The sequence below is a fragment of the Schistocerca piceifrons genome, chromosome 8 (genome assembly GCF_021461385.2).
Source record: "Schistocerca piceifrons isolate TAMUIC-IGC-003096 chromosome 8, iqSchPice1.1, whole genome shotgun sequence".
Lineage (NCBI taxonomy): Eukaryota > Metazoa > Arthropoda > Insecta > Orthoptera > Acrididae > Schistocerca > Schistocerca piceifrons.
This window is the reverse complement of record NC_060145.1, coordinates 382,935,148-382,961,546: the sequence shown is the minus strand read 5'-3', so window position 1 is coordinate 382,961,546 and position 26,399 is coordinate 382,935,148.

Sequence of the window (26,399 nt, the reverse complement as noted above, 5' to 3'; positions counted from 1 at the left end):
TATTACATTTTGATTGAGTGCGACTAGGCCGCTGACGCGTCCTTCAGAACAACGAATAGCAGAGTATGGAAACAGCTCACAGCGCTCCCTCCCAAATAGGCCATTGCGGAGTGATCGGGCAGTAATTATTATTTAAAACACTTTTCTTCGGGGGGGGGGGGGGGAGGGAGGGTGCATATAATATGCTGTGCTTAGGGGCGCAAAATTTTTAAATCCGCCACTGCAAGTACGGGCAGAGAATTCGTGTTCTGCGCTTTACTAAACAACGTTTGAAGCTGCATTTCAGTAGACAAGAACAACGGTGAACTAGAGGGACAGTATGACCTGAAGAATTTTCTGCTACACGAAGTACTGTCAGATCCGTGGGTACAGAAAAGTATGAAGATTTACAAAAGATACTACGAAGTGTGCTTCAATGTTTTCACTATTCCTACATATCTATACCACAGGCGATGTCAATGCAAGCTGAGAAGGACCCTGAAGGAATTGGAACACACAGAAGATATTATAAGACGATTCTACAAGAGAATTCTATATTTATACAGGGTGTTACAAAAAGGTACGGCCAAACTTTCAGGAAACATTCCTCACACACAAAGAAAGAAAATAGTTATGTGGACATGTGTCCGGAAACACTTACTTTCCATGTTAGAGCTCATTTTGTTACTTCTCTTCAAATCACATTAATCATGGAATGGAAACACACGGCAACCGAACGTATCAGCGTGACTTCAAACACTTTGTTACAGGAAATGTTCAAAATGTCCCCCGTTAGCGAGGATACATACATCCACCCTCCGTCGCATGGAATCCCTGATGCTCTGATGCAGCCCTGGAGAATGGCGTATTGTATCACAGCCGTCCACAATACGAGCACGAAGAGTCTCTACATTTAGTACCGGCGTTGCGTAGACAAGAGCTTTCAAATGCCCCCATAAATGAAAGTCAAGAGTGTTGAGGTCAGGAGAGCGTGGAGGCCATGGAATTGGTCCGCCTCTACCAATCCATCGGTCACCGAATCTGTTGTTGAGAAGCGTACGAACACTTCGACTGAAATGTGCAGGAGCTCCATCGTGCATGAACTACATGTTGTGTCGTACTTGTAAGGCACATGTTCTAGCAGCACAGATAGAGTATCCCATATGAAATCATAACGTGCTCCATTGAGCGTACGTGGAAGAACATACTGACGAAACTAAAATGAGCTCTAACATGGAAATTAAGCGTTTCCGGACACATGTCCACATAACATCTTTTCTTTATTTGTGTGTGCGGAATGTTTCCTGAAAGTTTGGCCGTAGCTTTTTGTAACACCCAGTATTCCGTATTTTTCTCCTCTCTTTCAGTTTATTTCGGAAAGAGTGCTGCAAAAATATTTGTTATTCTCACGTGTTTTAAAGTATTCGTACTTACTTCAGTATTTAACAGTAATCCAGTATGGTTTAAATTATTATTTCTTCCATTTACATAAACTATGTGAAGCAAGTAATGTTTGTGATTGCTTTTTTTAAGGAAACGAATAATAAGTAGACACATGTTACGCACAATGTTGTTTCTAAATTAATCTCTTACACGGGCTCCTAAAATCTATATTACTGAAACGCTTTCCCAGAACCACGAGCCCGGTTTCAGTCACACTGTATTGGTAGTAAAAATTAAATTTTCATTATTTCGCTTCATTACTACCTTCATGTAAGAATTTTAAATGCTATTGTAATCTACTCAGTAAGAGGTATAATCAAATGTCAAAAGTTTAACACAATAAGACATGTACACAGTCCAGTCACATTCATGTGTCCACCACCTATGTTCGATGTCAACATACAATAACCACTCGCAGACGGTAGGTGGCAGCGCTAGCAATGGAGGGTATATAAAGCACATCAGAAGGATGCAGCAAACAGTGCAATCGTTATCGTATTGCAGGATTGGACTGATAGCATGGTTAATGTATTTCGGGCTAAGTGTGGAAGCATTTCCGAAACGGCTAAGTTTGTAAGCTATTTTCTTATTGTCATAGTTAAAGTAGCCTGTGAATGGCAAAATGATGCTATTAAAAACCGGCGCCTAAGCAACTGTGGTGCATCGCGTGCCAGAGATGAAAGGGATGAACGACGGCTGCGGAAATGTGTACGGGACAACAGACACGCAACTGTTGAGGAATTCGCCGCCCAGGGGCTACGAACAGCGTCTGTTGAACGACCTCTCAGGGGAACATAATTGCGTATGGCCTCTGCAGCAGGGGCTGGTTTGAAGCAGCCAAGGTGGTTGCTGTTCGTCTGCTACGAAGGCTGGAAAGTATCTTCCTATGTAATTTCCTTCATCAGCAAAGATGTAAGATGTTTGGGCCTAAGTATGTAAAGCCTGACTATTTAAATTTCTTGTAGAAATTACAGGGAAGTATCAAGTCAACCCTCCATTACTGTAATTAATGTGAAAGCTCTGTGGTATTCAATATTTGAGCATTGATTTAATGACACCCGATTAACAAAACATGTTGATACTGCGAATGTTTTACATCTTGAAACACATTGATGAATGATCATGAATCTGAGAATACAACAAACGCTAGGGAAAAAGATGCACGGACTTCATTTAATTCTAATACTGAAAGTTTTGCAGAGTATAAAAACATGCAAATTACAACAAAATTGTCAAAACTATGCCGGAAATTTTCATGAAGTTGGGTTTAACGGGAATACAAGAGTTCGCTTCTTACTCTTACACACATTGGTGTGCTAAACATAAGGACGAAAATAATTTTCTCATGACGTGTCACTGCCAAGTAACATAGCTCGATCAAACTTGTATCATACATAGAAATAACTGCTGCAGTATAGATCAGAAGGTACCTGAATCAAATATGAAATGAGACAAAAAGAAATTACACATGTATTCAAAGTCAATAGTTACACCGAAGTCACCTCGATTCGTAATGGTTTCCAGGACATCATAGACAGGGGGACATGGCTGTTAATACTGTGCGTGACACAACGGACGGCAAGGTATTCTGTGCAACGTGCTCAATTGGCAAAGGCATCCATGTGACAGTTTGTACGGGGGCGGGGAGGGTTGGAGTATTTTTAATATTTTAGAGAAATGGCGATTCGTAAGTAGCCACAAAAAAGTTCCAGTTACAACACTGTTAAAGACCTGCGTAATATATTTTAAATCATCTTCTCTGAAAGAAAAACACCTCACTACAGTATACTTTTCCTGTCCTTAATGGATGTGGGGGGTGGGGGGGGGGAGGGGCAGAGGCGCCGCCTTTTCACCCATAAAAATGAAGTCAGGGCCGAATGCAACCCTCAAAACATGCACACGGGATAGGAGTACAGTGTCGCAATGACGTTAACCAGCAAGAGAACGTTGGTCAAACATTTGGGGGTCAGTACGGCCATGCAGCAGTATGCCTTCCCACACCATAGCATGTGAACCACCAAAACGATTATGTTCGACAACGTTCCTGGGGGGATTATGTACCCTCTGAAGGCGAGACGTGGGGACTTGTAATGCACTGCTAATTATTGTCTTTGAATAAAAGTGTCGTTCTTGTTCGTCATATTTCACATTTATTGGGGTTATGTTCTGTACTGTACTGTAGCAGACTCTTGTATGTTTGGTCCATGTTCCTCGAGCTATGTTACTTGGCTGTGGTACATCATATGAAAGTTACATTCGTTCTCAGGTTTTGCACACCAGTGTATAACTATTTCGCTGAGAGTATGTGGCATTTTAGAGAAGATATAACATAGCAAATTTGTATTTACTTATTATCTGACTTTTTTCTCATGATAATGTTATATGGATAGTATGTTGTATAATTTAGCTGTGGAACTATTGATTAGTTATTCGTTAACTGCAATGTGAAGTTAACTGTTTGCTTTAATCAAACTTGTTGTACAGCAAATTAATTTCATTATTGCTGTGGGTAAATAAATTTTCCAAAAAATATTCTGAACATGGTCGTCAGCCACAGAAGAGGGGGTCGATTACATTGCTAGTTTGGTGCCCTTTTACTACCTTTGCATGCAACGCGTAAAGAGATTCATTTAATAGTAGTCAATCGTAGCTATATCATTTACAGTATTAAGTCGACTTAGTTATGTAGTCGGCTCGGATGAAAGACTGGTTGAAGCCAAATCTATATTGAAGTTCCTCGCGTTACAAGTCCAGAAAGCATCGAAGTCAATAAATCCCATATGCCGAACAGTGGCTGCATTTTTAAAATGGGGTACTTAAAGACGCTAGAAACCAAAAAACTGCTCGCAGATTGCACTATAGTGCTTTAGTTAAAGTTTAAGAATATTTCGTTCTATCACCATAGCTGTAACAGGGGCATCAGTTAAGGAAAGTCGTTGTTTAGTTCTGAATAACATAGTAACATGACCTATAATATATTAGTATCTTATTACTACTGTAATGCAGTCCCTCTGGTTAAGAGATGATTCGAAGTCATTTGAGTAATGATAAAAATAACGAGTGAAGTAGGCGTATTAAGTGCTGTAGGACGACCCAACCTAACATCGTCTAAACACTCTGAAATAATACGAATGCCTTAATAATAATCCAGTCAACATATTGACATGAAATATAATATATCAGCAATACTTTACTTTCTCCTATGTCATATGCCATAGTTATGTTGTTAACTGAAGAATAATTATAGGTACTACAAATTTTTATGCTGTGACGTTAATACAACTTAATAGAAGTACAGTATAAGTGGCATGTCTTCGGCACACCAGAGAAGTGGTAGTTACATTCTTAAGTTGCAACTCTTTGGTTTCTGAACAGTACCTGATACATTTCTTGGTTAATTTGGCTAATAAAACCTTGCAAGATTAACCGTATAGCAACAAGGTTTACGAGTGGCATAATTTCTTCTTGAATAATTTCCCGATAATAGTAGGACTGCAAATTTGTGGTTGCTTGCTTCATTTTTTCGGTAAAGTAGAAAAATCTCAAGACAAATTCTATTAATGTTTCGACTGCAAATTTAAAAAGAAAATTCAGTTTCCGTCCTTTCTTGACTGGGAACGATTTATTAAGCTAATAGTAAGGTGGCATCAAGGGATCACCAATTTAGTATTGGAGGGCAGCGTGGAGGGTAAAAATCGTAGAGGGAGACCAAGAGATGAATACACTAAGCAGATTCAGAAGGATGTAGGTTGCAGTAGGTACTGGGAGATGAAAAAGCTTGCACAGGATAGAGTAGCATGGAGAGCTGCATCAAACAAGTCTCAGGACTGAAGACCACAACAACAACAACAACAACAACAATAGTAAGGTATTTCAGAATGAAAGGGCACAAGTTAAAATTGTACTGATTCTCATCCCTCTGGTTAAGAGATGATTCGAAGTCATTTAAGTAATGATTAAAATAACGAGTGCAGTAGGTGTGTTAATTGTTGTAGGACGTCCAAACCTAACATCATCTAAACGCTCTGGAATAATAAGAATGCCTTAATAATAATCCAGTCAGCCTTACAGCCCGGTTTCTTAAATGCAGAGTCATTAAAAATCTTAGAATACATCAATCATTACAGTGTTCTTTTGAAGAAATGTCAACCTATTCTTATGCAGAGCAGAGCTAATGCGTGTGTTGAATTATTTAAAGTAATTAAATCACGCAAAAGTAAATGCACGACTCGACGTACATACATACGTTAAAAAGCGATGTTCACAACAATAAACGCGTTGCAGTTGGCTTCCTGGTGAAACATAAACCAAAAATTAATAATTGAAAGAAATTTAGAATTAAAAATCTTACGGGTCATGTTGAGAAGAGCAAGGAGCAAGTGTCCACTGCGGATATAAGATGGTAGAGAAGATGTACCTGGGAAGATGATATGAAAGCATGACGACCCACTATTACTTTACGTTGAAGAGAGACAGTGAGATAAAGGTTCTGAGAGGAAAAAAGAGAAAATTCTATCGATGGTTAAATTGAATGTAGTACTGGAGAGTGCTATACGTAGACGAGGTTTGGTCAATACTTCAGTCTAGTGACTGATTTTAGAATAAAGGATTGGGATATGCCATGCTTCAAAACTTTCTCATCCCTTCATCATAGCGGAAAATGAAATTGGCACTGGGAAAGTGTTGTTTCAACTGCTGCTCATACGACTAGGATTGCGTGGATCTGATGCGATCAGTTTTCCATGAACGCATGAGTTTTTGACATTATGACATTTCCTGGCCTCCACGCACCCCAGACCTCACCCATCTGACTACCTCTCAATTAAAAAAACAACTCCTACATTTGAAAAATGCCACCAGATATGGAAGTGCAGTAGGATCAAAGAATAAAGTATAGTGAAAGATGAACTTCAAGGACTCCGAGACGTAGGCACTGCCAGCGAATCTGGATGGCATTATTTTCCAAATTTGATTTGTTTTCCTTCTCTTAATAAATTAAGCACGTTGCTCTACACGTTGTGCAGATTTTCAGCCCTGTACAATAAAAACTGAAAATTGGCTAAGGTCTTAAAATTCATTCTCTTCCCATCAACTACCACGTATCTTATTGGCCTGCGTAGAGTGAGGCGTCTGTTTCTTTACATTTGGTAACACTTTTAACCTGAAAACTTCACTTGCTCCCTTTGTCTGGAATGTTTCTTTTTTTTTTTACTTCAGAGTTTGCAACACTAAAAAAGAACAAATACTGTTTTTATGTTACCTGGTATGTGTGTGTCCCTGAAATGACCTTGGTCATGGTTCCTCGCGAACTCACTAAGTGGCAGGGCTGTGCTTAGCAACACACTGTTTAGGTTCTTGACGCATTATTACGGCGACACACTGGATGCGGATTGTGAGCAAAGAGTGAACATTAAATTCTTCGTTAAGCACGGCAAAACAGCTAGTGAAACGTGGACAATGATTAAGAACGCATATTCAGGCGAGGCACATTCAAGAAGTCATATTTTTGAGTGGCATAAAAGGTTTCGTGAAGGCAGAGAGATTCAGTGCAAGACGATCCCAGACCTGGTCGAACGTCTGCAACCGACATCGGTGCAAATGTGGAGCGTGTAAGGCAGTTATTGCAAGAAGATCGTGGTATAACTGTGCGTGCTATATCAAAAGAACATGATTTGAGTCTTGTTGTGTGTCATAAGATTTTACGCGAAGACTTATGGAAACGGAAACTTAATGTAAAACTCGTCCCTCACACACTAATAGGCGAACAGAAAGAGAAAAGACGAAGACTTTTTGCTGGAATACGTGTCCCCACATTTCTGTCAAAGAGTATTGCTGGAGATGAAAGTCTGTGCTACCAGTATGACCCTCACACGAAGTGTGAAAAGTGCTGTATCGCGGAGTCCTGGCTCACCACCTGTGAAAAAATCAAACCTTCGAGAACAAAGACAATGTTGATTGCATAGCTTGATAGTAAAGGATTAGTTCAGCATGAATATGTACGCCAGGTAAAATAGTGAACCAAACTCTTTATATCGAAGTCTTGAAACGACGTCAGCGCCCTGATTTGTGGCACTCCCATGACTGGTTCTTACTGCATGACGGTGCACTACCCCATACTAGTTCGTTTGTTACCGAGTTCTGTCTGTAATCCCACAACCGTGACATTTGCCCGACCTCTCGCCTTTCGATTTTTCTTGTCTCCGCGAGTGAAAAGGCAACTAAAAGGAAAGCTTCGTCAAGATATCGCAGACATCCAACGGACTGTGACAAATGAGGTTACAAGCATGACAGCTGAATATTTCCCTGCTCCCTTCCAAGACATGCAGAAACCTCGGCAACTGTGTACTGATAGCCAAGGGTACTATCTGGATAACAGCTGGGATCATTACAGGTTAGTGCAGTTTTCTATTTTTATAATAACCCGTGCTCGAACTTTTCTGACAAAGAGATGCAATGTATGGGTTGTGTGTATTGTCAAATGTAGGTATGGCTTTTTCAGACGTCTTTTGCTTGTGTTGTGATATCTGTTTGATTTATGTTTATTGTTATGTAAGTGCGTATATCATTGTCTGTGGTAATGAATGCTCCGGGTAAAGGGGGTACTTTGAGTCAAAACCGCGAGACCGCTACGGTCGCAGGTTCGAATCCTGCCTTGGGCATGGATGTGTGTGATGTCCTTAGCTTAGTTACGTTTAACAAGTTCTACGTTCTAGGGGACTAATGACCTCAGAAGTTGAGTCCCATAGTGCTCAGAGTCATTTGAACCATTTTTTGACTCAAAGGAGTCGCACTAACTCTTTTCTTTTATGACAACCAGCTGCCTTTAGCAGCAAAATGCAACGTCCTGACTTTTTGCTGGAGTGTAGCGCATGGTAGATCTTACCCATAGTTCCGTTGTGTGTTTCCTCCATCCTATAATCTTGTCCAGAAACGTCTAAAGTCAGTGCGAGTGACATTCAAGTTCCGGATAAACTCGGGCTAAATCTAGGTCGCCTCTAATTTGCCCGAGATGCAAACAACAGTAATATTGTGGTTACGTGTTTAGTACAACATTCGGCTTTCCTACGACTCGAATAATGAGTGCCACAACTACAGAGAATCACTACACACTAGTTATGAAAGAATGACATAAAATCTGAGCTAACCAGTATGACTTTAAATACAACCTGTCCTGAATACGTGCACTGATTTCGCTGGCAAGGGTGTTACGAAAGGGTGCTGTGGCAAACTGACTCTTAACTGTCGTAACTGATCTTTAGCGCTCTATACTGACTCTGGGACAGAGATAACGGCCGAGTTGGGTCCACACGTTTTCTCTTGGGGGGAGATCTTGAGATCTTGCTGGTCACAGAGCACCTCAACACCACACACATAGTTCATAGATGCACGTATCAAGTACGAAAGATGATTGTCGTGTGGGAAATAGGCACCATGAAACTGTTGCACGAGAAGTAACATAGAAGGGTGTAGGATACCTGCGACTTACCGTTGGGCCTTCAGAATTTCCGTAATCACTCTCACACGTGACCTGACGTCATCCTCCACGGATCCCCACACCACGACGCCAGAATGTGGCCCCGCAGAGCATTTAGACTGGGTTCTATCCTCAGCTAGCCCCCATACTCGATGATGATGGCCATCTGGGGTATTGCAGAACCGTGATTCACTTCTGAAAACGATGTGACTCCATTCATCGTCCCTGCTTCCTGATCTCGGTACCTCTCCCAATACAGCCGTTTGTGTATTGGTATTGAAGGCAGTCTACGGTTGGAACGCTAATTTCCTAACACAGGTGCTGTTAGTCACCAGCCGATGGCGCAGAATGACGCAGAACGTTGTAAGAAGTTTGTTCCTTGTTCTCGCATGTCACGGGCAACTGTCAAGTGGTTACCCGTATCTAGTGCACAGGAAGGCTATCCTCCCTTGGGGTGGTTAGACGTGGTCAGTCGGAACCCTTACAACAAGTATGCCTGGCACCATGTTCCCATGCTGTTCAACATCTTTCTACTGCTAGTTAGTTAGTTGGTTGCGCGTTCCATTGATTATTCGCACGGTACGGTAGCCGTTATGATGTGGAACGAGTCAAGTGCAAGATTTTAATATTACAGTGTTAAAGATTAATATTTCTATTATTTACCCCATTCACTTAAATGGCAAAACACGCATATACTATATTTGTAGATTTATTTATTCCCATTCAAGAACTTATCTGGGGTATAGAAGGAGTTGTCAAGGAGATATGATTTCATTTTATTTTAGAAGCTATTACTACTGTCTGTCAGACATTTTATTTCACCTGCTAATCCGTCAAAAATTTTCTATAGCAGCATATTTTGCCCCTTTCTGTGCCAAATATAGGTCGACTAGAAGGTAGTGTTTCTTTTTTCTGGTATTATAACCATGAATGTCATGGTGGTTTTTAAACTGGTCCATGTTATTGAGAACAAATTCCATTAGTGAGTAAATGTACTGTGAGGCTGTTGTAAGAATTCCCAATCTTTTAAAAAGATGCCTACAAGATTTGCAACTATGAACCCCACACATTATTCTATCCACTTCCTTTTGAGCAGTAGATACTTTTTGTCTAAGAGTTGAGTTACCCCAGAATATTATTCCGTATGACATCAAAGAGTGAAAGTAAGTAAAGTATGTTAGCTTACTAATTACAATATTCTCAAAATTGGCAGTTATTCTGATTGCGAAAATTGCTGAACCTAGTCACTTTAGAAGATCCAAAATATGAATTTTCCAACTAAGATTTTCATCTTTATGTGCACCCAAAAATATAGTATGCTCTACCCTGTCTACTGACTTCTTTTGATGTGTTATATTTATTGAAGGTAGTGTTTCTTTTTTCTGGTATTATAACCATGAATGTCATGGTGGTTTTTAAACTGGTCCATGTTATTGAGAACAAATTCCATTAGTGAGTAAATGTACTGTGAGGCTGTTGTAAGAATTCCCAATCTTTTAAAAAGATGCCTACAAGATTTGCAACTATGAACCCCACACATTATTCTATCCACTTCCTTTTGAGCAGTAGATACTTTTTGTCTAAGAGTTGAGTTACCCCAGAATATTATTCCGTATGACATCAAAGAGTGAAAGTAAGTAAAGTATGTTAGCTTACTAATTACAATATTCTCAAAATTGGCAGTTATTCTGATTGCGAAAATTGCTGAACCTAGTCACTTTAGAAGATCCAAAATATGAATTTTCCAACTAAGATTTTCATCTTTATGTGCACCCAAAAATATAGTATGCTCTACCCTCTCTACTGACTTCTTTTGATGTGTTATATTTATTGAAGGGACTGTACTTTTTGCAGCAGAAAATTGGATAAATCGTGTTTTTTTTTTTCAAAGTTTAAAGCAATCCCATCTGTCGGAAACCAGTTAATGACTTTTCCAAAGATCTTATTCCTATCATTTTCAATTGGATTTTCTTTTACTGGATTAATAATGATGCTTGTATCATCAGCAAACAGTTTCATTTCAGCTTCTTGTTTCAGATAAGAATGGAAGTCGTTCACATATATCAAGGTAATGTCATGATCCACACAGTCAAATGCCTTGGACAAATCACAGAAAATTCCTTTTGGTGACATTTTACTATTTAAAGACTATTATGTTGACAGTGACATTGTATATTTCTGTCTCACAAGAACAGCGTTTTCGAAATCCGAACTGTGATTTATTAAGTATCCCATTACTGTTGAAATGGATAAACACTCTTGAGTACATTACTTTCTCGAAGATTTTTGAAAATGCTGTAAGCAACGATACTGGTCGATAATTACTGACATCTGTGGTGTCCCCCTTTTTGTAGAGAGACCTGACAATGGCACATTTTAACCCGCGTGGGAAAATATCTTGAGCTAGCGCCACATCCAGATGCCACAGGAATCAGAATATTGCGTAATTCGACCAGCTAGTCAACTGAAGAGCTACAATGAGGTCCCTTTCAATCTCTGACAGGTGCTGATAACGCTGTCTGACACGAGTACGCGTCATCTCCGTGTCCTACACAGTCGTCACTCAACATCTGACGATCGTGACGTTCCGTATATACCCTACAAATTCTGGTAACAACATTAAACATGAACAACATTTATGCTTTCTGGTAAACATTCTACCTGCCACAATTAATTGCAACTCTAATCGTTTATATAAATGCCTGTAGTATTTGTGTGTTCGACGTTGAATTGACATATGACCTTGTCTTTGGATGCTCCACTTTTTTTGCCAGACAGTATATATTTTTTTATAGTTCACACGTTACTATGCGAAGCGTTTTATCATGACATGAAAATGAAATAATGTTTACCGCAAGAGAATGAGACATAGTAGGAATACACAAAAAATGGGGCATAACAAAGGATCACCATATCAAACAACCGATAAAACGAATCTTGTCGCAGTACCGTGCTTCGGTTGCACGTGTTTCCAGTCAAATACGACATTATGTTCACAACGTCCTGTATTAAAACGTGTTTACCACAGCCAGTAGGCGGAGCTTGTGAGCCGTGGAGTTCCAGTATAGCAACTGTAAAAATACAAATTGTGACGCGTTGACAATATCCGTAATTTTCTCGCATAATATTACAATAGATAGCTAAGCCGTGAATTACTACTCTTTAAAACCAAATATGCTAACAGTGCACCCACAAACGAGCCTAACACCAAAAGTAAATTACTTTAGACAACAGCACTATACGCTTTAATCATTACCATAGGATAAAATACAGTCAGGAATGTGTAAATCATCCCAAAATACAGTTAAAGCTATCAAGTAGTAGTAGAATCCAAATCGGACGTCAATGCAAGTAAAAGCTGAAGAAGACCGGGTATTAATGTCTCCACTACAGTACGACACTATTTGTAATATCGTACGCAAATAACTGGATGATTCGACTGCCGTCATCTAATAGCTTTTTCTGGTATTTGATTATTATTTGCATCTCATGCTTTAAGTCTAAATATCCCTTCTTTTTGACCGATTTGATCATCGCGCTCACCGAAGCTAGCAATGTGTGACGTATAAAAAGGAATAAATGTTAAAATGTAGGCTCAACAGCGTTTCACAGAGAAAAAGGACTAAAACTGGCGCGTTTAGTAGGAGAAAGCTTTCATTACCAGGATTACACAAGGATCTATAAAAGTGACAAGGATAAATATGTAAATAAATTTACCAAAATTTTGTGTATGCTCCCTTGGAAACATGGTTTCCTACAACGTGTTTCCACACCATTCGTACAGTCACTAAAATAAAAGGAAACGGCGCTTGCAGTCCACAGTGTCAGTATCATCAAGGCATCACTTTTCCCGGAAAGACACACGATGCGCCATGATCAGATCTGTCAACAAGAAAGAATATTTAGTGTTAAAGTATGAGGCACAAATAATAGTCGAACACCAGAAAAGGCTACATGGTGACGTACGATATTAATTTGATGTATTTTAAAGTTGGTCTTACAAACACTGTCGCAAAATAATGGAGACATTAATACCCGTGATCCAGGATAATTTCTTTTATTACGAAACAGTAAGTGGCATGACTGAGCACTTCGCCTGCGTAAACACAAAGTCAAAAATGCTTCAAAGAACAAAGTTCTCGGGAGTCCTAATATTGTCGCGGACAAAACGTCAAAAGTATTATTATAGCTGAAGTTCCTGACTGGAGGTAGATATTACGACGAGCGTTCCACACGTAAGTTTCGTCATGTTTCTCAACGAGAAGATGGTCCACCAGGTGACGCAAGCAAACTCAGTAAGAATTCACACCCACTGCTGGTTTAACGACGAAAGGGGCGTCAATGGAGGAAGAATGATGCATGCGCAGAGCGCCGAAGAAGAGAGAGTAGCAACAGACCGGTGTGCCCGCGGTTACTCGATTACAAAGCGCGATGGCAAACGACGCTTAGTGACGCCGTGGTTGCCAATGGAAATGCGTGCTGTTATCCAGTATGGATGGGTACTTAAGTCTAGTGTGTCTATCATCCATGAACGCCCACAGACCATGCATCGTGAAGATATCATGTCTCCTCCAATGTTTGCAAAAACAGACATAATGTCTGATAGGATAGCCACAATCAGTGATTTTACAGTGTTACTTATAATCCGTCTTGATTGCAAATTTTTATTCATGTGACGCAGCATGTGAAAGTTGCTGTATTTGGACGGGTTACTCCTGTAACCGAAATATCAGATCTGATGATGGTTCTAGATGAACCGAAGCCGGTCATATGAATAAACATTTTGCAATCAAGACGAATTATAAGTAACAGCTCGTCATATGGTTGGTCGCTAGTATTGCACGTTCAGAGAAGGAAGGCAGAGTGTGGATAAAGGAGGTCCAAAGGTGCATCCTCCTAGTCCACGAGTGAAAACAACATTGCTATACCACAGCACTGGCTGTTAGCGGGCAGGGCACCGAGGTTTATCACAGTAGTTCTTCCAAATGATTGTACGCTGTGACAAATGTCTCTAGTTCGTTAGCGACTTTGTCGAAAAATGGTGCATGGTGTATATCTCACGATGACATTGTGTTTTTGTTTTTGGCAATAAAGTTTTGTGTGGCAAACAATGACGAAACTTACTTTCAGAACGTTTATCATACAACAGATCTACTTATACAAAGTCTTTAAAAAGTTGTTTGCGTCTGCAGTAACATGCCCACCTCAAACAATTCCAGTAGATCCATTTCTCTACCCTCGTCCTATATGTGCAAAACTAAGAGGTATTCATTTCACAACAAAGGGTGACCAGTTTCATGGATGTGCATTGCTACGGCCGCTCTTCCGAAATTATTAAGTCGAAAAGCGTCCCTGTCGCCCTTGTGTCTCATCTTGAAGCACCTACAAGTCTGACCGACGTAGCTTGCAATAGAACTGTCAAAAAATGGCTCTGAGCACTATGGGACTTAACTTCTGAGGTCATCAGTCCTCTAGAACTTAGAACTACTTAAACCTAACTAACCTAAGAACATCACACACATCCATGCCCAAGGCAGGATTCGAAACTGCGACCGTAGCCGTCGCGCGGTTCCAGACTGTAGCGCCTAGAACCGATGGCCACATCGGCCGGCCCAGAACTGTCATACTGAATGTCGTATATCCCACCTGTATCATATTTATCAACCCTCTGTCTTAAATTATACCTTAATTTACATGACAGCGCGTTGTTGATTTTAAAAGCAGCTTAAAAATATTAGTTACTTTCTGAGATAAATTACCGAAATTAAAGAATCATTTAAAAATCCTGAAGAAGATACCGGCACAGTCATAGAGAAAAGCACTGAAGAATTCTGAAGAGCAGAATGATGCGATGTAAGGCCTAAAGTTTTCCCATAAATGGCAATGGCCACAAGAAATGGTTCAAATGGCTCTGAGCACTATGGGACCTAACTTATAAGGTCAGCAGTCCCCTAGAACTTAGAACTACTTAAACCTAACTAACCTAAGGACATCACACACATCCATGCCCGAGGCAGGATTCGAACCTACGACCGTAGCAGTCGCGCGGTTCCGGACTGAAGCGCCTACAGTGCTCGTCACTTATGATGGCGGCCGAGTTTGGGTTCGTTCTGCGCATCTGACGTCACAAAACACAGTCAGCCAATGAACAGAGAACGACGTTGCCAGATCTCGACTGCAGTGCAGAGCATGGACGAGTGTCTTCACTTTTAGAAACGTTCAGTCATAAATAAAGCAATAGAACAAAAGCAATGTCTTGATAGCAGCCTTTCTTTTATAGAAAGTTTGGAAAAAGCATTCTTTATACCAATTGCTTCATATTCTATTAATTAATTAAACCAAACAAGCAATAAGACTCCTAATTCAGGCGATAGCAAGGAAAGGTGTTTGTATCAATCTCACGAACCGCTTTTTCGCAATAAAGAACAGCGGTAGTCGTTTATTTCCTATTGTACTTCGACGAAGCGTGAATATTCATAGTCATAGCAACAGTGTTTGTCAGTATTTTGCGTGACGCGTTATAGTTCTTAGGAGTTATGTAGACAGACAAGATGCGTTAGTGTAATGGTGAAGGTGTTGGGCTTCTGTGCGAAAGGTTATGAGTTCAATCTTTATGTAGTGCTTAATATTTTCTTTATTTAAAAACAATATTGAAGTGCCATACTTCACGAATTTTATTCGTTTGAATGCAATTTTTTTGAAATTTCTAGTGCTTTGTCTCTTCATTAACCCTTTCGCTGCTACAAAGACGTGCTCCCTGCATTCCGTGCTGTGCGCGATTTTGTCACTGCACTGCTCGCCTGTGCAGACACATGGTGTTCCGACTGCTTTGACACTTATCATTCGATTCCACAAAAACTATTTGGCTCAAAAATTAGATTTTTACACATCTTCTTGACTGATACCTTCCCCCCATAACTGACTTAATTTTGTTTCGATGTTCAACGCAGTTATTATGCAGCATTAAATATAGTAAACCATTGCAAGAAATTTTGAAGAGTTTGCAGAAGTAAAAGTCCATAGAGTATACTTTCCGTATGGTCGATTTTAGTTGCCACAATGTTGAGCATGAAATGTGGACAAGATACCTAAATTTCATATAAAATTTACTGTATAACAATATCTCATTTAAGTACCACATAGGTGTCGTACGTAATATTGAGAAATATTCCATGTTTCGCGACTGTAACAAAAGTTTTATTTACACCGAGCACGTTTGGCTTTATTTTAAAGAAGACGTGTAAAAATCAAATTTTTGGGCCAAATAGTTTTTGTGAAATCGAATGATAAGTGTGTCAAAGCAGTGGGAACAACATGTGTCTGCACAGGCGAGCAGTGCAGTGATGATAAAATCGCGCACAGCGCGGAATGCAGGGAGCACGTGTCTGCAGTGCAGCCGTGGTGGCTTTACTTCATGTACTGCGCTCTCCCCCCTAAACGTAAGCTTGCGAACTATGCTATACTATGGCGCTGCTTCTGTTGCCGCGTGCGTCGTGTGCAATCGGCAACGCAGCAATCTCCCGCGTTTGGGCGGGCATGCGCGAGCCGCCAAGATAAAAGAATTGAACTATAGAACCGCACGGCCACCCCGGCCGGCAATGGCCACAAGAGCCATCACGTTCGCCACTGAGATACAATGGGAGACATATCAACAACCCTACTTCATCCTGTGAACGCAGCATCACACAAGAATACCACCAACACTTGTGATGTGTCATGAGGTTTTTTACGCACCCACACTACGTCATCAGCGATTACCGACGTGCATAAAGACTCGTCAGCCCAGGTGAAACTTTTACGATGGTTTTACAGTCAAATAACGGTTTGTTTGCGGTTATACTGCTCTCTGTGTCTCGAGATGCATGGTGAGTAGTAATACACAGGTGTACTGACATGTCTCATGTTTTATCTTCGTATTTTAAAAAATTCATTGTGTTTGAGGCCGATCGGTGTCAGTTGATAAATGCTCACGTTTATAGCAAGGAACCGCAGTAATGCTGGCGGGAGTTGCATTTAATTCTTTTTGTAGTTTTCTTTGTGTTGGTGAACCTCACAAAAGAACTCTGCCTTTGAAGGGGAGCAGCCGAAATACCTTAAAGTCCACAATCACTAGCGCCCTTTCACCTTAGAAACCAGGAGGTGAGGCGACTGTGTGCGGCAGACCGATAAGTTAGCTGAGCTGTGGCATTGTCGGGGGCTTGCGTTTTCCTGCCGCTGGCCGAATACCGGTTCACCAAGTACACTTCACGTTATGTGTGGGCAGGCTGCCTTCTAGAGAAAATCAAGTAACACAGCAGACCCGCACTTGAGTTTCGGCCGACTCACAGATTTAACAAGCCCCCGCCTATCGTTTGCACGATGAACAAATCCTTCCAGGAATAGAGTCGGGTGGTACCGCATTCACTAACTGTTGATAAAAGGACTTCGTTTTAACTACGAAAAATCCTTCCAAGAATTTAGTGGGGTGGGACGGCGGTCACCTTGCAGTACCATGAGAAATGAGGGAGTCGCATTGGTCAAGAATTCCGTCTGCTTCTCCATAGGTGACAGTTAGGCCACTTGTTGAAAATGAGCAGTGTGACTTTTTATTTGATTAACAGTAATAATTTAGCAGAGGGGAAGAGGCGAACGTTAGTTTTCAGAAAATCCAAAGGTGGAGACCAATATATTGGCTGGTTAACAAACAGAACTGCTATGAACGAACTTCGGACAAAATTGTAAAGAACTACACCCTTCTAAGGGTTAATACCACAAAACGGTTGCTACATTGGGAATTTCCTGGTACAGTTGGTCATTAATACTACATAGTCATCTCATTGGCACGGAGAAAGTTGTGCAGGCCCAGAAGCGAGACTTAGTCTAGAAATCGGGAACAAGCACTTCTTCCTCGTCTGACAGCGACTGGGGACTTCTTTCTTGGTAGGCGATGAGTAAGGACTTTTGCCTCGATGGGTGGCGAGTAAGGTCTTCTTCCTCGACAGGAGGCAAGTAAATCCTTATTCTCCGGCGGACAATGTGGAAGGACTTCATCTCAGCCAGCAGCAATGAGCAAAAGATCATGCACAATTAGACTTCTGCACAATTTGTTACAGAATTTTGTGATATTGTGCATGCTCGCTCAAATCGGTGACTAGACTTGCAGATTATCCGTAAGCGCTATGATTCGAGCGAGTAACTAGTAATTTCCTGGAAAGTGTTTGATAATGATATTTGGTATCTGGGGCATTCAACTGCTTAGTCATCAGCACCAGTACAAACTCCCAATTTTTACACAGTCCAACTTTCTTTTCACAATCCAATGTAGTCACTGTGACTAATGTCCGCCCCCGGTAGCTGAGTGGTCAGCGCGACAGAATGTCAATCCTAAGGGCCCGGGTTCGATCACGGGCTCAGAGATTTTCTCCGCTCAGGGACTGGGTGTTGGGTGTCCTAATCATCATCATTTCATCGCCATAGGCGCGCAAGTCGCCGAAGTGGCGTCAAATCGAAAGCCTTGCACTAGGCGAACGGTCGACCCGACGAGAGTCCCTGGTCACACGACATTTTTACTGTCACAAATGATGATAAGGAAATGATGAGGACGACACAAACGTCCAGTCGCCGGGCAGAGAAAATCCCCAACCCGGCCAGGCATAAAACCCGGGACCTCGTGATCCAGAGGCAGCAACGCTAGCCACTAGACTGCGAGCTGTGGATCCTGGAAAGTGTGAGGGCTGCTTCACGATTCATCATTTCAGGTATTGTGCATATTTCAGTGGACCATTCTTTTGTCATAACAAGGGAGTCACTGAGCAGACATCGCAAATTTGTACTTTCACAGCCGATTTAGTAGACGACACCCTCATACATTCCCATTACCTTCCCATTTTTTCAATGACATCTGCAAATCTAAATTTTCCTGGAGTTTCTGAACACTTAGATCTTGTGATCAAATTTATATTAATGTAATTATTAACATAGAACTAGTGTAATAAACTAGATTATATTTCATTCTGTAGTCAGATGATCTTTTTATTAACTATTCTAACTGGGTACCATGCGTTGTGCCTGTATGTATTTATTCCAGTCTTCTGTTAGTCCATCTCTTCCTTCCTCCAAACCGCCCCACTCCCCCGCCCCCCGATGTCTTTGCGTTCATCAGACCCATGGAAAGTCCCAATTTTTACAGTCCAATCGAGGCACCGTCGAGAATGATGATGATCATGATGGAATTATGAGGACAACACAAACACCCAATCCCTGGGCAGAAAAAATCCCTAACCCTGCCGGTAATCGTACCCAGCCAGGACCTTCCCGTCCCCTCCACCCCCTCGTCTTACTCCAGCCCCCACTTTCTATCCATATCCTCCTGCCCCTCTCGCTGTCCACCTCCACTTGTCCAGGTCTCTATGTACCTCCTCTTCCCCTTCAGTCCATCTGTTCCTTCCTCCTTTGTCCATCTCCTCCTCAACATCTCAAAGTTAATTTCCTCTTTCTTTGTCCATCTCCTCCTCCCCCTCTCGCTGTTCACCTCCTCCTACCACCTCTTTCTATCCATGTCTTCCCCTCCCTTCTACTTGCCATCTGCCCCCCCCCCCCCCCCGTTCTGTGTTCATTTTCTCCTCCCTCTCTCCATCCAACCATCCAATTCCTCCTTCTCCCCCTATCTCTGCTCATTTCCTTTCCCCAAATATGTCCATCTGCTCCTCATTCCTTCTCTGTCCATCTCCTCCTTTCCACTTTCTCTGTCCGTCTCGCCCTCTTCCATTTCACTGCCTATTTCCCCCTCCTCATATCCACCTCTCCTCTATCTGTATTCATCTCCTCCTTCTCTCTGTCCATCTCCTCTCTCCCCTACTCTGTACACGTTATCACAACCACCAGAATAGGTGGTTGCTGTTTATTACTCCCACAGTGTTTCTTTCCAGATAGCAAGTAATATATGTACCATATTAGATCTAAATCGACCCAGGGCCTTACAAGAAAGTTTACAACTCTGGCTTTGGCCTTGTACATATTGTCACATATAAGACACACATACATATTTCACATATTTGATACTATTTGTACATATTAGTGAATTTCGCCCTACAGTTTCATTTTCACGCAACTCAACGTTTATGATGTCACCTGAAATATGTATCGTACACTGATATGAGTTTGCTGTTACATCCAGCGGCATATGTAGGTACCGTCTGCGAAACATATTACGGAATAGAGTTAGCAGTAAATAGGTAACAAAACTTCATGCAGTTATTCACGCATCTCAGTGCTTTTGACGTGATGTCTTCTGAACTATATGTCGTTCAATGACATAATTTTGCTGGTACTTTCTGTGGTGTCACCGCCAGACACCACACTTGCTAGGTGGTAGCCTTTAAATCGGCCGCGGTCCGTTAGTATACGTCGGACCCGCGTGTAGCCACTATCAGTATTGCAGACCGAGCGCCGCCACACGGCAGGTCTAGAGAGGCTTCCTAGCACTCGCCCCAGTTGTACAGCCGACTTTGCTAGCGATGGTTCACTGACAAAATACACTCTCATTTGCCGAGACGATAGTTGGCATAGCCTTCAGCTACGTCATTTGCTACGACCTAGCAAGGCGCCATTATCATTTGCTATTTATCTTGTGATGCATGTACCGTCAGACCGATGTTCACCAATTATGGATTAAAGTTAAGTATTCAAGAAGCTACGTACTATTTTTGCTACTATATAGACCTCGTCATTTTCCAGACCTCACGCCAGCCTGCGTGAGCTTTAACGCGTGCCTTTCGGCTTCACCTCGTAGTCGCTTGGCTGTCTTGCCAAGTCACAACACTTTCAGTGTTATATGTGAATGCTATTTGACAAGTGTACTGCAAATAGAGTCAGTAGTAAAGATGCAATAAATTACGTCATGCCTCATGCGACAGTTTTACTGCATGAACAGCAAAAATTTAGTAAATGATTAGTTTTTCCCTCTCATCATATTGAGGGAGTTGTGAGCGAGAAAATGTTTCTTAAATGTGTGAAGTTCGTTGCAAATTATTAAATTCTTTCATTCACAAATAATGAATGGATAAAATAAGGGTGTTAGCTCGTCGCGAGTTACACAGGTTTTTCACCGCCATCACTTTGATACGCAGATTCTTCTTACCTGCGTAGTGATTCTTTCCAGATGGGAAGTGATAAGTGTACCATGTATAATTCAAATCGGCCTAGTAGTTTAGGAGGATATGTGGAACATACATAGATACATAAGTACATTTTTATAAACGATATTGCTACACTACTGGCCATTAAAACTGCTACACCAAGAAGAAACGAAGATGATAAACGGTTATTCATTGGACAAATATATTATACTAAAACTGATATGTGATTACATTTTCACGCAATTTGGGTGCATAGATCCTGAGAAATCAGTATCCAGAACAACCACCTCTGGCCGTAATAACTGCCTTGATACGCCTGGGCATTGAGTCAAACAGAGCTTGGATGGCGTGTACAGGTACAGCTGCCCTTGCAGCTTCAACACGATACCACAGTTCATCAAGAGTAGTGACTGGCGTATTGTGACGAGCCAGTTGCTCGGCCACCGTTGACCAGACGTTTTCAGTTGGTGAGAGATCTGGGGAATATGCTGGCCAGGGCAGCAGTCAAACATTTTCTGTTTCCAGAAAGGCCCGTACAAGACCTGCAACATGCGGCCGTGAATTATCCTGCTGAAATGGAGAGTTTGGCAGGGATCGAATGAAGGGTAGAGCCACGGGTCGTAACACATCTGAAATGTAACGTCCACTGTTCAAAGTCCTGTCAATGCGAACAAGAGGTGATCGAGACGTGTAACCAATGGCCAGTATGGCGATGACGAATACACGCTTCCAATGTGCGTCCACCGCAATGTCGCCAAACACTGATGCGATAATCATGATGCTGTAAACAGAACGTGGATTTATCCGAAAAAATGACGTTTTGCCATTCGTACACCTAGGTTCGTCGTTGAGTACACCATCGCTGGCGCTCCTGTCTGTGATGCAGCGTCAAGGGCAATCGCAGCCATGGTCTCCGAGCTGACAGTCCATGCTGCTGCAAACGTCGTCGAACTGCTCATGCAGATGATTTTTGTCTTGCAAACGTCCCCATCTGTTGACTCAGGGATCGAGATGTGGCTGCACGATCCGCTACAGCCATGCGGATAAGATGCCTGTCATCTCGACTGCTAGCGATACGAGGCCGTTGGGATCTAGCACGGCGTTCCGTATTATCCTCCTGAAGCCACCGATTTCATATTCTGCTAACAATCATTGGATCTCGACCAACGCGAGTAGCAATGTCGCGATACGATAAACCGCAATCGCTACAGGCTACAATCCGACCTTTATCAAAGTCGGAAACGTGATTGTATGCATTTATCTTCCTTACACGGGGCATCACAATAACGTTTCACCAGGCAAAGCCGGTCAACTGCTGTTTGTGTATGAGAAATCGGTTGGAAACTTTCCTCATGTCAGCACGTTGTAGGTGTCACCACCGGCGCCAACCTTGTGTGAATGCTCTGAAAAGCTAATCATTTGCATATCACAGCATCTTCTTCCTGTCAGTTAAATTTCGTGTGTGTAGCACGTCATCTTCGTGGTGCAGCAATTTTAATGGCCAGTCGTATTTTGTTAGTTCATAACTCATCATGCGGGGCACTCTTTTCTAATTTAATCCATTGAGCAGATTTAATTGATGTATATGAGCCTGTGAAAGTATGCTAATACAAACGGCCTCTAACGTTATCGCTGCTTATAGCGAGCCTTATATTAGCAAGTGATTACCTATTTGTACTCTACCTATCTGCTGTTACAATCTGCAGCACTCGATGGTGGCCACTGCCAGAAGCACATCGTTGTCCAGGTGCTTAAGCGTCGACGATTTCACCGAATTTGATACTCACGACGCAACTTTGACTTGATTAAAGAATGAGCAAAAAATGGAATTTAGGTACGGAATAAAAGTTCAGCGTTAGCGCGGACTGTTGCGTGTTGACTGTGCTTCGACTGAACAGGTCGATACGCACGCAGCCCTGGCGGCCACCGGCTTCCTGATACACGAGGAGGGAAGCGGTCTAAACCCCTGCCGCCGCTCTTCGGGCACGTAGCACAGTGCACGGGCAAATGGTACGTAAGATAACAGTAAGTAGCGGTGCCAGCAAGTGGAACAGCAGCTCTTACTTCTGTTCACTCGATAGCCCCGAGGGAAGAGGAACGAAGGCAAACCCCTTGTGTTACTGCTGTGGTATTGCGCAACTGAATAACTGCGCCACGCAGAGAGGTCTGAGTTTGAAGGAGGACGGCCGTGAGCTGGCGAACCTGTCGTCCCAAACGGCTGGTACAGGCTGCATCTCCAGGCAGTCCTCTAAACACTTCTCGCTCCTTCAACTACATGTTGTTAAGTCTGCGCAACGGATTGGAAAGGGAAGGGGCCCTCGTATTTGAATAATGGGTGTCGAATTTGCAACATTAAATAACAGCAGGGTGAAGGATTCTGTAACTATAGGTTTGATAACAAAATAGGTCCGATTATTCACCACTTTTGCTTGTCATAATGCATACACAAACAAGAACTACAACTAAAGACAAATTCTGAAAATTTGTAATACTACACCAGTCAATGATCGTAAGTGACCGATTTCGGTCGTAATCATCATCTTCAGACTGATCTGAAAAGGTATGTTCATATTTATGAATAAAAGCATTCTGATAAATTATGAAAATTCCAAGTATTAGCGCAGGGCCGGCCACGGCGTGCCAATAATCGTGCGCGCCGCGTGAGAGCCGAGACGAGGCCTTTCACTCAGTCCTTCCCGGAAGCATCCGAAACAGCGCGACATTTTCCTCAGTAACGCGATGTGGCATTTTTCGATCGGCACAACACTCTACAGTTATGCAGATTCTTTTTGTCAGCGCTTTTGACCCTTCGCTGAATAAAGAACCATCACAGGTCCTGTGGCAGTGTGCACGAACCTTTAAAATGAATGAGAATGACAGAAGAGAGGGAAGAGAATTCTGAGTACATATTATGCAGTCGTATATGCAAACTTGTCATGTAACGACGGCACAATACCTTGCAGAAAGAACTTGAAGATTTAGTTGACAATGAAAGAGCAAAATAATTACTAAGCTCAACAGACGACTTACATTGTTCTGCACATTAGGAAGCATTTTGTGCTGAATTTGCAAGCATGGCGCAGGTGAAGAAAGTGGTGGTACGAAAAGTAAAATTTATGGTTCAAATGGCTCTGAGCACTATGGGACTTAACTTCTGTGGTCATCAGTCCCCTAGAACTTAAAACTACTTAAACCTAACTAACCTAAGGACATCACACACATCCATGCCCGAGGCAGGATTCGAACCTGCGACCGTAGCAGTCGCACGGTTCCGGACTGAGCGCCTTAACCGCGAGACCACCGCGGCCGGCAGTAAAATTTATGAAGTCGCGGGCATTTCAATGTCGGCTGAAACAGTTTTCGAGCGGAGAGTAAGGAGACTTTATAAAGTAAAAAGCCAAGTGGGCGTGCCTTGAACGATTTTGCAACTCGCTGTTGTTCAATTTATGAAGGAAAGAGGAGTGCAGGAGCAAAAATCAGAACAACCGAAATAGACAGCAGATCTTGCCGTTAAACGTGTTTGCTGTACACTGCCTATTGTGTGCCATATCCGGATTTTCTGCGCTGTTTATTATATTGTGGCCTGGTCTTGCTCCGAGAACTTGTTCTCGACTCTGCTTTTGCAAGCTCGTTCCGCCTGTGGCTTTCTTAGTGTTCTGAGATGCTTTCAATTAACTTTACTCTGTTCTGTAAACATTGCAGACACCTATTGGAGTCCGGCTGCTGTGGCCGAGCGGTTCTAGGCGCTTCAGTCCGGAACCACACTGCTGCTATGGTCGCAGGTTCGAATCCTGCCTCGGGCATGGATATGTGTGATGTACTTACGTTAGTTAGGTTTAAGTTGTTCTAAGTATAGGGGACTGATGACCTCAGATGTTAAGTCCCATAGTGCTTAGAGACATTTGAACCATTAGAACCTATTAGGCAAATAGCGTTTATAGTTTTAATTAAGGTTTTACTATAGACCCCTGTTTAGCTCTAGCTCTTTTTTAGTTGCATTTTAACTAACATTTTACTGTGGACCCATGTTTGAACTCTATTTTATTTTAACTGTATTTTAATTTATCGTATTTTGTTCCATCCAGAATGTCCGACATCATTTCCCTCACATTGTAATATTACATTGTTACCCACGCTTATGGTGGTATTAATAATTTGTCATGCTGCTTTTATTTATAAAAGTGGACATTCCTGTTAACATCAGTCACAAGATGATCATTACAGTTGAAGCCACTCATTGAATAAAATAATTACTGTCAGTCGTAGACAGTCACGTTTTTGACATATTATTTTTAAATGGTCCACTTTCGAATCTACTTTCGTCTGTATAACGGAAATAACTGCAAGGATTTTGCTGTGAATGTTTTGAATGTTGGACAGGCTTTAACAGCATACTTATGCGTCTACGGAGTCACAGCATGGAAGTCCAGTTGTCTCTATCTCCGTACTACACTCACACGCAGCACTTTCATAATAACCCCATTTCTTCAAGATGTCCCATTCGGAGGCGGTTGAGTGTAGACCATTTGCAACAGGTGCATCAAACCTCGCAACGTTTATCACCGGATTTTGAGTTAGGTGGGCGTTCGAAGGTGTACGTTCCTTCCAGCGTCTTTTCCAGTTCTCGGTAACCTCTAAATCGCCTTTGAGTCGAAGATCGACTCAAGACGACTTGACTGACTTCAGGTGTAAAGTTGGTGGATTCTGGAAAGTACTACTTACGAATGAACACTTATGCGGCTCTGTCTTCTTTAGGATCTGCATTTTACCAGCATTTTTCTGTGGCTGGAGGGGCATTACTGGTTAGAAGAGGCCACCAGTGAGGGGGAGTAGGTCAGAAAGGGCCAGTAATGGTTCCCACGGCCTCATTCGTAGTTGTATGTGCGCTGTTTCCTCAGGCAGGCAAACAATATTCAGCAGCTGATTACACAACAAAAACTGCAGCGTTGCCTAACATATCCGCATTTGCTCCATTGCTGTTGCCAACTACCTTGTCGCGCATATTTAGTCTTGAACCAAGTTTCACTGAAAAGTCATGCAGTGCTGCATAAATGAATGTCCAATCGAGGATGATACGTAGATATTCGCTCATGGGAAATTTCGACCTCGTCAAGTAACTTTCTGTTGACCTCTTTAATATGGAGTTGAATAGCTATTGACCAATTGTCCATGTTTTATTTGAGTTTCATTAAAGTCCCCACTTGCAACAATACTCTTTGAGTGCGATGGGGTCACTTCAGAGCGTACTTTCGTAATATCTACATCTACAACTACATCTACATGGTTACTCTGCAATTCACACTTAAGTGCCTAGCAGAGGGTTCATCGAACCATTTTCACACTACTTCTCTACCATTCCACTCATGAATGGCGCTTGGGACAAAGGA